We start from the raw sequence: 17,190 nt of genomic DNA, 5'->3' as shown, positions 1-17,190 counted from the left end.
GCACAGAGAGCCGCCTCTCCCTGCACTGCTCTCACAGGCGATCTCCCTGCACAGAGAGCCGCCTCTCCCTGCACAGAGAGCCGGGACATTTAAACATTGCATGGGGATACCGGCACCCCATAACGAAAACATGCAAAGGATGTTGATCCAGGGAGTAATCTGATTGACAATTTTTGGAGTCAGGAAGGAATTTTTTTTCCCCTTATGAGATATCATTGGATGGTATTTCACTGTTGTTTTTTGTTTGCCTTCCTCTGGATCAGTGGTTTTCAACCTTTTTTGGTTAGGGAATCCCAGAATTAGATTGTGAAATTCTGGGGAACCCAAACCCCCGCCCCCGTCTCTTGCCCCCTCCTCGTCTCTTGTTTGTCTCCCCCCTCACACTCTCCCCCTTTTGCTCCCTCTCCCCCACACTTTCTCCCGTGCACTCACTCTCCCCCTCTCTTCTATACACACACAATCTCTCTCCCCCCCACACACACACACACACACACACACACACACACACACACACACACACACACACACACACACACACACACACACACACACACACACACACACACACACACAGATACACACTTTCTCTCCCCCTCCCCCATACAGACAAACACACACACACTCTCACACTGTCCACCTCCCCCACACAGACAGACACTCTCTCCCTCCCCCCCCCCCCACACACACACACAGACATACACACACACAGGGGGGACACACACTCTCTCTCCCCCACACAGACACACACACACTCTCTCTCTCCCCCACACAGACACACACACACACACACTCTGTCCCACACACAGACACACACTTTCTCTCCCCCCCTCCCCTCCACACACACACTTTTTGTCCCCCCTACCCCCCACACACACACACGTTTTCTCCCCCACACAGACACACACACACGCTCTCTCTCTCCTCCACACATGCATACACCGACACACAGACACACACACTCTCCCCACCACAAAGACACACACACTGTCTCTTTAAGGGAGGTGGTTCTGAGAGCCTGCGTGATGCTTCCTCTCCCTACTGTCAGCCAGAAGTTTATGGCAGAAGCAGGGAGAGGAAAGAGCAGTGATCGGGCAACTGCTGTTGCTGCTGATGCCGGGTCACTGCTGTGTGGGGTGTCGCCGCGCCGGGCTTGGGACAGCTGGGAGAGTTTTCCAAGCTCTCCCCACCTGGCGGCTGCAGAACGCCAGAGGGGTGCTCGCAGAACAAAATCTCTGCTCTGGATCAATATACTGTAATGTACGGATATAGAATAAAGTATCTGTCGTCTACATTTAGGATAGGTTGAACTTGATGAAGGTATGTCTTTTTTCAACCTTCTCTACTACGTACCTTTGTAACTATGTGACAAAGAAGCAACTCAGAGAGACCTGTGGAAGACATGCAGACCTAAGTTATCTATCTTTGTTGTATTGTCAAAGGTTTTTGTTACTTATGACCGACTTCAGTATAACCTACAACATTGGATATTGGGTCTGATAGAGATGCAGATTGGGTTAATAGTCCTCTAACCTTAGATATATAACGACGGTAAATCTATACTGTATTTACAGAAGCACCGGAGCTATATGCAGTATGTATATATTATACCCCAAATGAGCAGTCGCCACATGGAGTGATCTCACCCTCTCTCTTTTCATCTTGTTTAAAGGTAAATGTCTGGGAAAATACAAGATGTGCAAAATAGCAAATTGTGAAAAATAAATGATACCTTATAAAAGAAAATCGTATGCGATTAGCAGACCAAGGCCCAGAACCTCAAAGTTCTTTTAAGTTACTTGACGTGACATTAATAACCTAATTGAGTATAATATTTAGATGAATGTTGTGTCTTCAAAGGACGATAACATAACGCTAAGCCATGTTTAATCCTGTTGAGCATAGCGTTAATTATAATGGCCACTGGTGATAATGACATGCAAATACGTTATAATAACATTACATATCCACTAAACTCCATTACGTTTGTTAGGTCATACCTAAGCTTGGCATTACGAGATCCTAAAGAAGTGCTTTTGTAAAATCTGGATGGGTGTAACACCACAGTTAGGTATGATCCAACTAGCGACAAAGAGGAGACACACAAGAGCTTGTTCGTTGTTTGCTGGGGCCTCCTTTGGGGAGCCCCACTTTTAGGAGTGTATTGGGGAGGCGCTCCAACACATCAAGCTGCAAGGGGAACAGCTACTAGAAGATCGTCAGTGACAGCCCGAGTGCAGAGACTTACTGCTGGCATACGGTTATTTCCCGGTGTTATTTCTGTCCTCTCCCCCTCTTTCTCAACTGGAGTTAAAGACATATTTATGGGTCTGAATTGGAGTAACACTAAGACATACTTTACTTATAGTACAATAACATGATGTGATGCTATAATAATGTGACATTAAGCCTATGCTAATGACATGTAGGAAGGATGTTCTTTTTGCATATTATTAGCTTTCAAAATACGGGACAAACTAAGAGAACATAATGTCCATTCTTGTTTTAGATAACATCACATTATGAGCCCTGATTTAACTAAGCTTTGTGGATCTAGTCCTAGATATTAGCAAACATAGTAGGTATGGGAAAAATACTTGAATATTTATACTATATTATCTATAAACTATTAAAGATAAATAGGCTTGAGGTTATTAAGATTAAGTACCCATACAATAAACATGTTTAATACAATAGTATAGTAATACTATAATCTCCCCCCAAAAGGTCAGGTTTTAAGAATATCCCAGCTTCAGCCCAGGTGGCTCAATCACCTCTTCGACACCACAGTCGAAATCCTTCAAACCTGACCTGTTGGAGGGTCTTGAGGACTGGAGTTGAGACCGCCTGCTCTAACCTGTTACTTGATATTTGTTCCTTGACATAAATATTGTTCATACACCACTATTATAGTTTATGCACAAGATGCACAGATTTAAATAAGCAAAATGGGAATTGAAAGATATTAACGTAAAGAAACATTGGTATGACTGTAAGAGACATGTGAAGAGGTACACATAGGGAGACAGATCTGGGGCCGGTGAGGGGTCAGCCTCTGGTGGGTTCCTGGGTTTGTGCACCCTGGAAAAGAGGTCTGGTCCCTGGTGTCTTGCTGGCAGCACACAGTCCTCCTGTGTGCTCAAGAGTCTCTCTGTCAGTTCCCAGCAGGAGGCTTTTACACGTATCTGATAAACCAGGTGGAGACTGGTTAATTGTCTAGCTGCAATTAACTAGCTCCCTGCTGGATTCCTCAGACCACTACAGGCTTATATTGAATCAACAATGGTTCTCCTAATTACTAACTCCCAGTTGCTCAACAACTACCATAACTCAACCAGTTTTGCTTAATAGTTATGTTTATAGTATAATTTGTAAAGCAGTGCAACTTGTAACTATAACTGCTAAGTATATATTGTACAAATATATTCAGGGTCAATACACAGAGCTTTCAAAAGAACAATTCATCCCAAGGGCAGTACAAATAACACAGGACATCTCTTAAGACGGGAATAAAGGAAATAATTCTTTACAGAAAGGACGTCATAGCAGATACAATGGATATCTTTCAGAAAAGATCATATCTCTTTATACAAAGGAAAGGTATACAAGGATATACCAAACAAGTAACCCTATAAAGGCTGTTGATCCAGGGAGCAATCTGATTGTCATTATTTGGAGTCAGGAAAGAATGTATTTGACCCCTTATGGGATATCATTGTGTGATGTTTTACTGGGTATTTTGTTGCCTTCCTCTGGATCAATATACTATACATACAAATATGGGATGAGTATACAGTATGTTGTCTAAATTTAACATAGGTTACATTTGATGGTGATTTATCAGCTCCTATTTTTCTCCTCCATTGATTTTAGTCTTTAGAAGTGTACTAATATTATTTGTATTTAATATGGGTGCCTCCCTGCTAGCAAAACTCCCCTGTCCCCTACTCCACCCGATGCCCCATAGCTATTCCCCATTCCTATCTATTCTGTATAGGCTATTACTTTTTGCTTGTCCCTCCCACCTTCTTCCTAGTTTAGAGTCGACTCCAACCTTTTTAACATTCTCCTCCCTAGCACTGAAGATCCCTATCCGTTCAGGTGCAATCCATCCCTACTATAAAGATGGCATCTCTCAGAGAAAGAATCCTGGTGCTCTAAAAACCCAACCACCTCCCCCCCTCCGTCCTACACCACTTCATTAACCCCCCTAAGCTTCAACTGTCTGAAAATACTACCTCGGAGATCCTTGCCTTAAGCTTGAAGCCATCAGCTGGTTTAGCTCACATTGTTAAGAGTTGTGGCCTAGAAAAGAAGTGGTTGAGTGTTCTAATCCTCTTGGGTCTAACACCCGTCAGTGGTGTAACACCGTGCCCCCCAATCCCACAGTACGGGGGCCCTGCTGGTGCTGGAAATCAGGCCTGGCTGTGGACAGAGGTCAGGCCCAAGTTTTGCTTCTGTTCTGCTTGATGCAGGGGTATGGCCCTCACGCCACTGCCAATTCCTTCTCCCCCTGCCTCTTTGCCCAGAAGTCGGTACAACCTTCTGTCTGCATGGCTGAGCACTCACTGCAGCAGCTCCCACACTGGTGCAGCTACCGCCACCAAGGTAATTTTCTTTGAAGGGGGGTGGGGAAGAGGTGTGTGAGGGGGTTGGGGGTGCTCGCAAGGCTGATGAAATGGAGACCCTGGTAGAAACTATATTTATTTTGTGTTTTTTTATTTACTGTAGGGTTTGTTTTTTAAATGTTTGCTGCAGGATCAAAAAAATGTAGTTACAGTACACGACTGACACAAATCCTTTTAGGAAGTGTGTGATGGGACTCCATTAAATACACTCTACAGTACATAGCTATTAGCATGTCTCCAGGGTACCTCAGAGGTGCTCCTTTTTCAGCACAGGCATGTCTCCCTAATTTATTTGGAGGGAAGATTGAGGGGATAAACACACACGTGTGCATGGCTCACCCTCCCCCCCCCCTGCCTAGGCGTAACCAATCTCATCCTCCATCTTGGAATGGGGCTAGTGAAGCCACTTCCTATATTTGGAGTTGTTGGTGAAATTAGGCTGCTTACTGGTTTTGGCGATCTTGGTAGAGGCAAAGGTAGTGGGCACAGATGTTGGCCATTTGGTAGTTGGTATTGAAGGCAGATAGCCGCGACGGCAGACCCAGACAGATAGGTCCATAAATCCTATCATACAGATCATTTTTGTATCTTATAATATCAGAAATCGTATTGTTCATCTTCCTTCCTGTCTTAATCCACCTGGATCTATTGGTCATAGTGGTTAGGAAGGTCACCCTGTATATTGAAGGTTATAGTAAAGTTTTTATGGCATTTATATTGTATAATTGAAAGGACATTGAATTATGGGCGTCACTGATCACTAACTGGAATGGAATGACCCGTACATGTCCTTTTCCTTGAATTTTGTCATGCGACTCATAACATTAGTTTTCCATGCATATTTTTGCTTATAATACTAGATAATAGCAATTTAGTATTATTATTCAAATCTTCAAAACGAGAAATTAGGCACATAGAAATCTCAGGAAATGTGTCATTCATTATAACATTCCTATTGTCTCATGTCCATAATCGATAGCACCCGTTTTTCTTTACTATCATAATAGCCCATTCTGTACAATAGGAACACAAACGTAGTTCTACAGTGACTTTTAACTCAATGCTAAAGTGCTCTAAAAGGGCAAATGGTTATATTTAGTTATTTTTTCCCAAAAAACATACATACTCTGTGAATATAAAGAGTAATTTTTTTGTCACTTTATTTGAAGCAAGGGTTCCCTAGATCTGAACGTGGGCACTCCAAGCTACTCGGACCCCCCCCCCCCTATTCCTGAGATGTTTAATTTTTTAATTCCCTTATAAGAATGAATGTTCAGGAGAAATAATATGACCACTGAGGTCACACTCACACTACCAGCGAATAGAAATATGACATCATCATGATATGATATTGCAGTCTCTCATTTAGTGACCCTGCAGCCATCTTTGTTTTTCCTTGCAAGTACTGGCTAAAGTACCACCTTTTGGGTCTCATCAGTGTGAGGCTGGTTATACTGGCTTTGCAATTTGAAGCTTGGATACCTGTAGGTTCAAGCTTCAAAAGGTCAAAACAGCTGTCTATGGGAAGGTTTGCTGGCTGTGCACCTTAACCCAGGCTGTGCTGAAAAGCTGTGTAATGCAAAAAGCATAAGCTTATAAGGGTCCATGTCAATGTTGTTCCCTACAGAATATTGCCAGCCCTCTTCTAAGGTTTCTGCTTGTACTCGAGAATATTATTATAAGCATAGTAATGTAACAGTGTTTCCCCACCCGGTGGGAGATTTTACCATTACTACAGTGTATGGTGCATATACCTGCTGGTAACAGGAGGACTGAGTCGTCCGCCGATGGTAGTGGGGATACAGGATCAGGCTTCTGGTGTTCATACCCCACATATCTCTTTAGCAGTGCAGCACCTCCATCTGCCGTAGGCTTCAGGAACTGAAGGTGATCTCCCACAGTACAACTATTACCTCTCCCCCACAGTAAGTTCACGCACCAGGCAGGAGGTATATAACAACAGGAACGGTTTATTGTCTTCTATACTGCACAGTTACATGGCAGGCTTCTGCCCGATGCAATACTCTCAGCTCTCACTGAAGGATGGTCCCTAGACCATCACTACAGGCCAAGGGCACCCGCAGCCATCTTAGCTCTTCCCCACCTCCCTAGCAAAGGCAGAGGTATGGTCCACACTCACTCTCCCCCAAGGGGAAGAACACAAGGGAAGGCCCCAATCTCAGACTCCCAGTTGTGTGACCTGCCTTCCTCAGTGGGGGAAGGACACTACTAAATTTAGGGCGGTACTGCCCTTAAGTACTGCCAGGTGGAGGGCACCAGGTCTGGCTCATGATTGGTCATGCCCAGGCCTGATGTCACCGCCTCCCGCTGTCACTCAAGTGCAGCTCCTCGGAGGGGGAAAACCCCATAGCAACTACTGGCAACCTGATTGTACCAAGGTTTACTGCCAGCCCAAGGGCAGAATAATAGCCATCAGGTGACCTGGCTGCACTAATAATAATACAATTATTATTATTACTAACACCAAACACTTTGAAATACCAATATCCTAATATAAATACTGCATACGTTGTATATGGCTGCAAAGGCAAACAATATCTTATATTGCATTAAACAGGGAATGGATGGAAGTTAAGTAAGCATAATTATGCCCCTCTGTAAAGCATTAGTAAGACCACACCTCCATAAAATTACATTATGGAACTAGAAAAAGTGCAGAGAAGAGCTATCAAATTAATAAAGAGGATAGAAAATCTGATTTATGAGGAGAGGCTAGCTAATTTTGATGTGTTTACATTAGAAAAGAGGAATCTAAGAAGGGATATGATAACTATATACAAATATATATAAATATATCCCAAGGGCAGTACAAACAACATGGTCATCCCTTAAGGTTGGAGGAAAGGAGATTTCACCAGCAACAAAAGAAAGGGTTCTTTACAGTAAGGGCAGTTAAAATGTGGAATTCATTACCCATGGAGACTGTAATGGCAGATACAATAGATATCTTCCAAAAAAGTTGGCAATCTTTTTTGAATGGAGAGGTATAGAGGGATATACCAAATAAGTAAACATGGGAAGAATGTTGAACCAGGGAGTAATTTGATTGCCAATATTTGGAGTCAGGAAGGAATTTATTTTCCCATTTTTTTATTTGCCTTACTCTTGATCAATATATTGTAAGTGCAAATATAGGACAAAGTATCTGTCGTCTAGATTTGGCATGTGTTGAACTTAATGGACATACAGTATGTCTTTTTTCAACCTCACCTCCTATGTAATTATGTAACTACAGTATGTGGGAATACCTCAAAGGATATGCCCGATGCATTAAACAACGCTCAAAGCAAGTCTAGCTAAATGGAGCAGGACACCAAGGAATCAAGTAGATAGAGGGTTATTCCCGAAAGTCCCCCAGCTGCTAAACTGGAGGAGAACCAGTGAACCAGTGCCAAAAACACCAGATTGCTTTAAACTCAGTTGCTTTATGCAGGATTCCTATTCCTTGGTAAATATGAAGCTGTTTTGTTCACTAGTTTTGCTTCCGTTTTGCAGTTGGGATACTTTTTTAAATAGGCCCCATAGTCTTTGGAGAAGAGGTGTGGAAGGACAAATTTATAAGCTATTCGCTTCAAAAGCTATTTTGAGAAATAACCTCCTAGATTTAGACAAAGTTTGCATATTTAAAAGGTCTCCTGGAATGAAAAGAAATGGAATATTCTGGCAGCATTCTGTAGGACAATGTTGTTTCAAACGCTTGTCTGACAGCTGTCTGTCATGTTTAATGGCATATTGCCACTGAGTAGAAATCTTCACACAGTGGTACGGGTTTTCTTCTGTGATACAATAGTGCAGGGCAGGGGTCGCCAACTCCAATCCTCAAGGGCACCAACAGGTCAGGTTTTCAGGATATCCCTGCTTCAGCAAAGGTAGCTTAATCAGCGGTTCAGTAGTCTACAACAACCACCTGTGCTGACGCAGGGATATGCTGATAACCTGACCTGTTGGTGGCCCTTGAGGACTGGAGGTGCCAGGTGGCTTCTCCAAAAATACTGGACACAATAGTGAAAGGTACAACACACTCCCCCCTCCCCCACACACACACCCCTCTCTCCTCTTTCTTCCTCGGCCCCACCCCCAGGCACCTGACATCACCTCCTGATTGGCTGCATTGCACTCCGGCAAAATCATATTCTGCAACATATTTACCGGCATTTAAAGGCAGTTTTTGTATAGTATATACTTTTGTCTACATATCTATATTGGTATCTAAGAGCCGTTAGTTCTTGTTGCTACAATGCTGGGCAGTTCTATATTTCTCTTGTTTATGTCTAGGAGCTATGGCGTTTTTGTAATGACCCTTTTTGCTGGCATAGGTCTCATTGGAGGTTTTTGGCGCTGTTTTGCATATATCGCACCATAGAGGGTATATAAGACATGAACTGTCACTTACCCTTTATCTTGCCAAAGGTTCGCAAGCCGACCTGAGCGTTGATACTTGTGCAATACATTTTATAATCTTTGGCAGACCAGTGGAGTGCCTCTTTTTCTATTTCTCATCACCCCTGTAGTAATATCAAATTTACGTTAAAAGTTTAAGGGACTTTCTTGCTGTGTTTGTGGGACGGGTTTGTTATTGCTTCCCAGAGTTATTTGAGAATTGATCATGATGACAATGTTGATGGCGTATTTTTGAAAGCAATTTACTTTTTCTATTACTTGATAACTTTGCTGATGCTGACTTTTTTGGGGATGCAACTAAAGAAAACAACTTCTCTAGAGGTGATAAATTGATCTATTTTTTTATTGCCAAACTGTCTAATTATACAAACCACTGTATCTAGTTAACATTTGCCTGATATATTTTTGGGGGAATTGCAAAAAAAAAAAAAAAAGATTAAAAAACAAAATGTAGCTCAACTCAATTTCCACTGAGTCCTAGTAAAATATGTCAAGTTTCTGTGGCTGCTGGAAGAAGTATGATCATATCAGCAATAATTTCCTCCGCAATCGCAAGAAGAATAAGTTGTGCGACATCTCTAACATGCTCTATTCTAGTGGCTCCCATTCTTAGTAACTACCCTGCTTGCCCCCGAGTAAATTATATACAGTACAGTGTAATTGGAATAACAGTATTTGTTTCACCATTATTTAAGGAAACTCTTTGTATCGCACTAGGATACCAGTCAGCAATGTTGGAGGTTGGTGCTTCTTGACCTGGCATTGCATGTGGACAGTTGGTTCTGGTCCCGATGGCCTTTAAACTGGTTTGCAGCATGACAGGTAGAATTCATAACATAAGACAGAAATGCCCAGCGCTACATCCAAAGGGACAAAATGTATAGTATAATACTTCAGTTCTAATCTTCTCAGGACTAAGACTGAGTCCATGCTGGCGAAGACCACCCAGAGACGTCCGCTCGTGGTGCGATCACATTGCCTTATGTCATTGATCGCGCCCCTAGACCGCGCGGGGGCATGCGCGACAGCAGGAGGGTGCCACGCGTTGCGTGTGGAATCAGTTGAAACTGATTTCTCGGCACAACGATCAGGTCACGTGAGTGGTTCGCCCAATAAGGGCGAACCAGCTCCGTGACATACCAGCTCCGTGACATCATAGACACGCCCATAAACATGCCCCCCAACGGCACATCTACCATGTCCAAAAAACGCACCCACTTCACGCGGGTGACGTCACGGACGTGCACGCCTCCACATGGGCAAAGGCTGTATGGATGCAGCCTAAGGGTCATTTAGTTAAACCCTTTGGCGTTATAAAGCGTTATAAAGCGTTATAAGCCTGCAAGCCAACGTCACGGCATAACCAATTTGCGGGTGCCATGATGTTGGCTGCAGGCTTATAACGCTTTAGCCAAAGGGTTTAACTAAATGACCATTACTCATGAGAAGATTAGCACTGAAGTATTGTACTATACATTTTGTCGCTTTGGATGTAGCGCTGGGCATTTCTGTCTTTTGTATACATTTGGCCACGCTCAGCAGCACTCCTTTTTGACATAAATGTATATTCTGTATATATGATGTGGTGGGTTTTGGGGTTCTTGAGCTTGATGGGATTTGTGTGTTTATAGAATTCATAACATCTGAAACATTTTAGTGAGTTTTCTTATTTATTGTGCTAAATCCAATGTACTTTGGGTTGTATGGAGTAAGGAAGAGAACACACTATTCAGATCTTGCAACTGTTTCTTTGTAGATACTATATGTGTATATAACATAGCCTTCCTGCAGTTACTTCTTTTCTCTGGGCCTTTCCTCTGTCAGTTCTGTTAGTGCAGGCAGTGGAAAGGTTAATTCCTTCCTTAGGCCTGAGTGTGTATTACAGCCTTGAATGATGTATCAGTATTCAAGGGTGGGCCTAGCAACTTCTGAGGATGTCAATCTGAGGGGTGGATATTGGTTGGAACGCCCCCTGTAATGTGTGGGCCAATCTGTATCCGGCTCTGGCTTGCTATGAGTCAGAGTTAGAGACACTCCCCAAAGATGATAAATTCTGACATCCTCCCAAATTAGTTCAGTTCTAAGTTGTTCTGTTCAGTCTGTGACTCCCAGGAATGGAGTAAGAAGGAGAATAAACGAGAGCCTCTCCCTCCCACCCATGAGGGGTTCAGAGGGAGGAGAATTATGCCTAAATCAGGACTCTGATTTAGAGAGATAGAAAGAGAAGCATGAGATGATCAAGAGATAAGAAATGCCTGTTCTCTGTGCTGTGAGTTGACTGCAAATAAAACCACCCAGAAAAGACCTTGCTGTATATTCCTGTCTCTGTGTATGGAGGAGTGTCAGGAAGGTACAACCGTGCACCACCACACCTCAGGGAGAGTAGTGATACCTTCACACACTTTGGGGTGGGAATTATTCTGTGGACACCAGGGTCATAGGTGTCCAGGACACCCTAGTACTTTGGGGTACTTAGGGGTACACAGGTGTACTGTGGTACTGTGTTACTATGTTATTGTATTGTGTGTACTGTAGTCTTTGCCATACTGTAGGACCACAGTAAAGGTGAGTTATATAATATCTGGGGTGATATTGTTTATTGCTGAGTATATTGTTTTCTATGCGGAGTAATCCTACTTATGAAGGATTACTTTGGAGGCTTTGGCCTCCTGTGAGCTTCACAGGTAACAGCAGCACATGTAATCGCCCACGGTTTTCCTTAGGCATAGGGAAAGGGGTTACATTTGGAGGCTGCTGAGATTCACACCTGGGGTGCCCGAGGAAAATGGAACCAAATTATAGGAAACCATGTTTGTACTGTCCAGACAGGAGGTCCGTCAATGGAGCTCCAAGAGTCTCACCGCCATGTGGTCACCGTTGGGAACATCCCGGCTACCATTCCCATACACCAACTCTGTCCCTCCCTGAGGTGGTTTCCTGGGTTAGCCACGGCCCGATCCCTAGGCCAAAAATGGGATCCTACATACAGATGGAGCGTAGTTCTAGTTACCGCTGGCAACTGAATTTTCGTGGAGCCCCGCCCAGTGGCTGCCCACACAAATAACCCAACCTCCCGATAAAGATGGCGGATTTTAGTCCTGGACAGGCCCCCGAGGTGCCTTTGGGGGCTGAACTCTTCTAGCCTCTGATTGCCCTGGTAAGAATGTTGCTTGTCCCGGGCAAATTCACAGCCACCGGTCTGGCTGCAGCAGTCACCGCTCATCTGGAGGCCCGGAGATCGGGGAAGCAATACAGCAACTGGTGGATGGCCTAGTGCAGGCCTTCCAGTCACACCATTACCACAAGTTAAAAGCTTTCTCCGGGGTTTCACCCACCCTCGCAAGGGGAGAAGAGTTTGGGAATTGGAGAGACCATACCCTGCAAGTGCTCAAAGAATGGTCTTGTCTGGAAGCAGTGAAAAGGTAGCGGATAGTTGAATGCCCAAGGCCCCCAATATTGTGAGAATGCACCGCGAGCTAGAGGGGGAAGCCACCGTCCAAGAGCTTGTAGATCTCCTCACCCAGAGCTATGGTGTTGAGGATGATGAAGATAAGCTCTTGGCACAGTTCCATGCTCTCCTGCAGAAGGAGGGAGAGGATCTGTCCACAAAAAATACTTTTATTACATACAGTATAACACAGTGATACATTGTTACTGGGTCCAAGAGCTGACCCTCTTGGGCCCTTATTCACAGATCAGGGGTAACCAAAACGGGCTTAACCTTTATTTGAGAGCCTGGTTACCCCCCTACCGTCACATTGACAATTCTTCTTTTCAAAAGAACTTGTTTCTTACTCCAGTAATTCCTATACTGTAAAGCACTGTGTACATTGACGGTGCTATACAAATAAAGATTTGACCGCATTCAAAAAAGCAAACATCTGTGGCTCCATAGACATTCTGTCGCAGTTGAACTGCAGGGTGTCCGTACTTCTGGGTTGGACCCCCCACCACGGTATATCCTCCTAGGGTGGCCGCCCTCACTTGTCCACCGCTTGCCCTGGCGTTGAAGACAGTCTTCCGTGCTACATCTGTATACATACAATACAAAAATAATGAACAACTTATCTCTTAATTATATACTACATAAAACCTACAAAACAATTTCACTAATCCTTTGAAAACTTTGAAAGAGGGGATCATTATTTACAAATGTTGGACACAACATCATAAGCCTTATTTTCTCGGCGGGCAGCAAATGAACTGCGTGTCTGAGAGGTCTTACCTCTATTGGAAAGAGAAAGTCAGGGAAAGTTTTAGTTCATGAAGCAAGGTCAATTTTTGTTGCTGGCTTTGTGTGTGTCCTTTAGGGATTTCCTTGGTGAAGTGGTAGTCCTATCACTGATATCAGGTCACAACCCAACAGGACTCCTATAGAAACTATATAAGGTTTGACATTATTATATAGTTGGTGAGCTTGCCAAAGTGCGGGTTCGAGAAACATGGAAAGAAGACTCTAAATGAAGGACTAGCTAAAATTAACGGAGAATTGGAATCTCCTTTTCAGTGCTGCCAGGGTTTCCTTATTATTGATGTAAGACATATAAAAAGGCTTACCAAGCATGGTGTCACTCACCACCTCCACAATTAAAACAGCTTGCTCATACAGAACAGTATATAACTGCTCAGCTGCACCTATCTCCTGGGGAATTTAATTTTCACTGCTAGAACACAACAGAGAGTGCACCAGTCTTAGATGTGAAGCATTATCATCTACTCTATGTTATTGCAACATGAAATATCAACTTCTATTTCAAATTGTAATGGACAGCTCTGCTGATCTAAACTCAAAAGTTATGACTCCGCAACCCCATGAGACCCGAATGCATTTCTCACCTGCATATTTTGTCAGCTTTGGGAGGGAGTGAGACCTTTTCAAACCGAAATGACTTGGGGTCATGCAGAAGTCAAATGGGAAAGTAAAGTTGGATTCTGTTTACCATATGCTGTACATTATACTTGCAGGGTGGCAGAACTCCTGTCCTCAAGCCCCCCCAGAAGGTCAGGTTTTCCAGATATCCCAGCTTCAGCACAGATGGCTCAATCAGTCCCTGATTCAGCACAGGTGGCACAATCAGTCCCTGCTTCAGCACAAGTGGCTCAATCAGCGGCCCAGTCTTCAACTGAGCCTCTGATTGAGCCACCTGTGCAGAAGCTGGGATATCCTGAAAACCTGTCCTGTTAGGGGGGTTTTGAGGACTGGAGTTGGGCCCCCTGCATTATAGGATGAAACCTTCTGATTAAAGGAAAAAGATTAAATGTCAAGATCTGTAGTTACAGTCAGGTATTCCATGTCTTTTTCCCCCAAAATACATTAATTTACTAACCTGTACAGTGCAGAACAGTACATGCCTCTTAAAAAAGACAACTCGTAATTTCGGAAATCTGGCTCGTGGGAAATAATGCAAAACCGTGTTTCCTCCAATGGGGAAAGATGGGTGTGGCTGAGCTAGCTAGTTGGGAAGGGGATAAGGAGGTCGGGAGAATGAAATGATAGAAAGAGGATGATTGTCAATGAGAAGAGCATCAAATGTTTTATTTAGTGACAGAAAAATAAATGTATTTATAAAAGAAGTACAAAAGCTTGCAGTAATTCCCTTCTAATTTTATTTTCAACTTTAAATGTACTAAGGATCTCCTAGTCCAAGCCATTTTTACTACCAGGTGTCGGAGTCTTTCTAGACATCCTGCTCCCAGCCACAGTTCCTTTCTCTGTCCACCGATTGTGCTGCTGTTTTTGGTCTGCTCTGGGGTTCCTCTGTCTGTCTCTTTGTTGCTCCTGTCCTCTGTCCTTTATAGTTTCCTGTTTCCTTTCCTCCCTTGCCTTTGTTTTGTGTGTCCAGACTCCTTTGGCCTATGCTTCTGCTTCTGTCACTGAACTGTTTACGCTCCTGTTTTGAGTCCTGTTCATTTTAAAGGCCCTTGTAATTGAACTAGATTGCCCCAGTCTGTTTCCTGCTAGCAAGTCCCAGTCCTGTCCCTGCTCCCCAGTCTCAGTTCCTGCTCCCCTGCCTTGCTCCTGCCTTCCTGTTGCCGACCCTGCCCGTGATCCAGACTACGATCCTGCTTGCTGCCTGCCACTGAACCCTGCTTGTGACCCCGACTATGATCCTGCTTGCTGCCTGCCACCGAACTCTGCATGTGACCGCAACGATTCTGCTTGCTGCCTGCCACTGAACCCTGCTTGTGACCCCAACGATCCTTGCCTGCTCCCGCTGTTCTGGCCAAGGATGTCCTACCAACTCCAGGAGTCTCCCCCTTGACACCAGGATTCCCTTGTTTATGGCATCTGATCGCTTAGGCATCAAAATGATCCAAGATAGTATTTTAATGGAAAAGTACTATTCTTCATCAATGAAATTCCATCGATATCTACGAGCCGCGGATGCGAAAAAATTAGTCAGGCTGATTCCAAATCAGTTAAACTCACAGAAAATTAGTGAGAGTTGGCATATCTGCCCTTACATTATTAATTGTCCTCTGTTCATTTTTACTTTAAGAAAACGGTCAGGAAATTGTAGTTCACAACTTGTTCCCAAATATAAAATCCCATCTCTTAGTCCCTTCCCTGCTAGAAGGACCAGCAATTTATTACTTTGCACTTTGGGTGAGCACTTTAGTTTGGCTCGTACTTATGGGAGCAAAACTGCTCTAGTAAATACAGTATGTAGTAAATCTGATTATCTCAATCTATTTTGATCTCCAACGGCATCTCTTTCTGTATAAAATATGCTAAAGAAGAACATTCCAAATCCCAATGTCATTTACGGTATCAATAACAGGAACTTACTTTCTTTCTAATTATTCTTTCTAATACAGTAAAATACACATAGCGCCAGACTTCTTAAGGTTATTGAGACTATCCCATACATTCCTATTGTCACGGTTGTGCTCGCCACAAACATGGGTCAGGCCGTGTTGCTGAGGTGGGGTTGTAAAAGCACCGACCTTAGACCGCGCAGGCTGATCCGGATTGCGCAGTTCGTAGTCGTACGTAGCAGGGTCGGGACTGGAGAAGGCAGCATCATCAGTGGACAAGCCAGGGTCAGGACAGGAGAGATCAGGGTAAACGTTATTCAAGCAGGAGTCCGGCAACAGGTAATCAGAAGTTCCCCGCTTCAGCTTAGGAGCGTGAGTGCGGGCGTGGGTTCTGCGCGTGCGGCGAACATGGCCCATGGTACTGGTCTCAGGAAGGGGTAGGCAGACCAGAGTGGGCACACCGCCAGGCAGCACTGGTAAACCAGTGCTTCAGCGCAAGAGTCCAGAGCGGGCCTGTGCAAGGAGAGAGAGCTACAGACCTCAGGACTCGTAGACCGGCCTCTTCAAGGGAAGGGCAGCAGGCCTCAGGAAACTGGAAGCTGAAGTACGCACTGGAGAATCCTCCGCTTCAGCACAGGAACCAGGACACAGCCTCTGCAATGGAGAATGGGTTTGCCCTGCTTGCTGTAGAAAGATAACATGTTGGATGTCTTGCATAGACTATGCGGCAGTAGGTAATGCAGCTCTCTGCACAATGGTCTTTCTGCTGGATCGACACTTTCACACTTCATAGAAAAGGGCTGAAAGGGGGATGTGTATCAAGGCAAAGTGGTGCAATTCCAGGAGACAACAAACTGTACCAGATATATCAAAGAAAAAAACCCTATTCATTTCAACAGGAATGTTTTCCTTTATAAATGTAGAGGGTGATGGAGCATAGTAAATGTGGAGCAAATCTGACGCAAATTGCATCATTTTCATCTTGCGTCATTGTATCAAGGTCTTTGCCCCATTTGCATCACCTTGCGATTTGGGAAGTGGCAATAGGAGGAGTTATACGACGCACAGAATAGAATGAGATATAGCGAGCTTCGCGTTTCCCACCTGCGTCACTTTTGTAGGTTGTATTTGCGTTAAAACGATCCGCCAGGTCTGAGGCGGCGTAAACTTTTCTGCCGAACAATTTGTGTCAGATGCAAGAAACACTTTGAGGCAAATTCTGAGCAGAAAATGGAGCAATAAGTCAAAAACAAACTTTTATTTCCACTTTTTCACGTTAATATGGGCAGATATTCTGCCCCTGGATTTCACCAGTTTAACTTTGATACATATGCCCTAAAGGGGATTATTTATTTACTATACGTCTCCTGGCTGCCAAACGTGG

At 44.0% G+C, this 17,190-nt stretch overlaps 1 protein-coding gene across 1 annotated transcript in view; it reads left to right on the top strand.

Annotated features, from left to right (window-relative positions):
• The window catches only part of ALK (ALK receptor tyrosine kinase), a 797,030-nt gene that overhangs the window by 302,544 nt on the left and 477,296 nt on the right, over positions 1-17,190 (top strand). The gene's annotated exons all lie outside the window — the stretch shown is intronic.

The sequence above is a fragment of the Ascaphus truei genome, chromosome 4, assembly GCF_040206685.1.
Source record: "Ascaphus truei isolate aAscTru1 chromosome 4, aAscTru1.hap1, whole genome shotgun sequence".
NCBI lineage: Eukaryota > Metazoa > Chordata > Amphibia > Anura > Ascaphidae > Ascaphus > Ascaphus truei.
The sequence above is the reverse complement of the archived record's forward strand: the minus strand, read 5'-3'. Positions and strand labels throughout refer to the sequence as shown.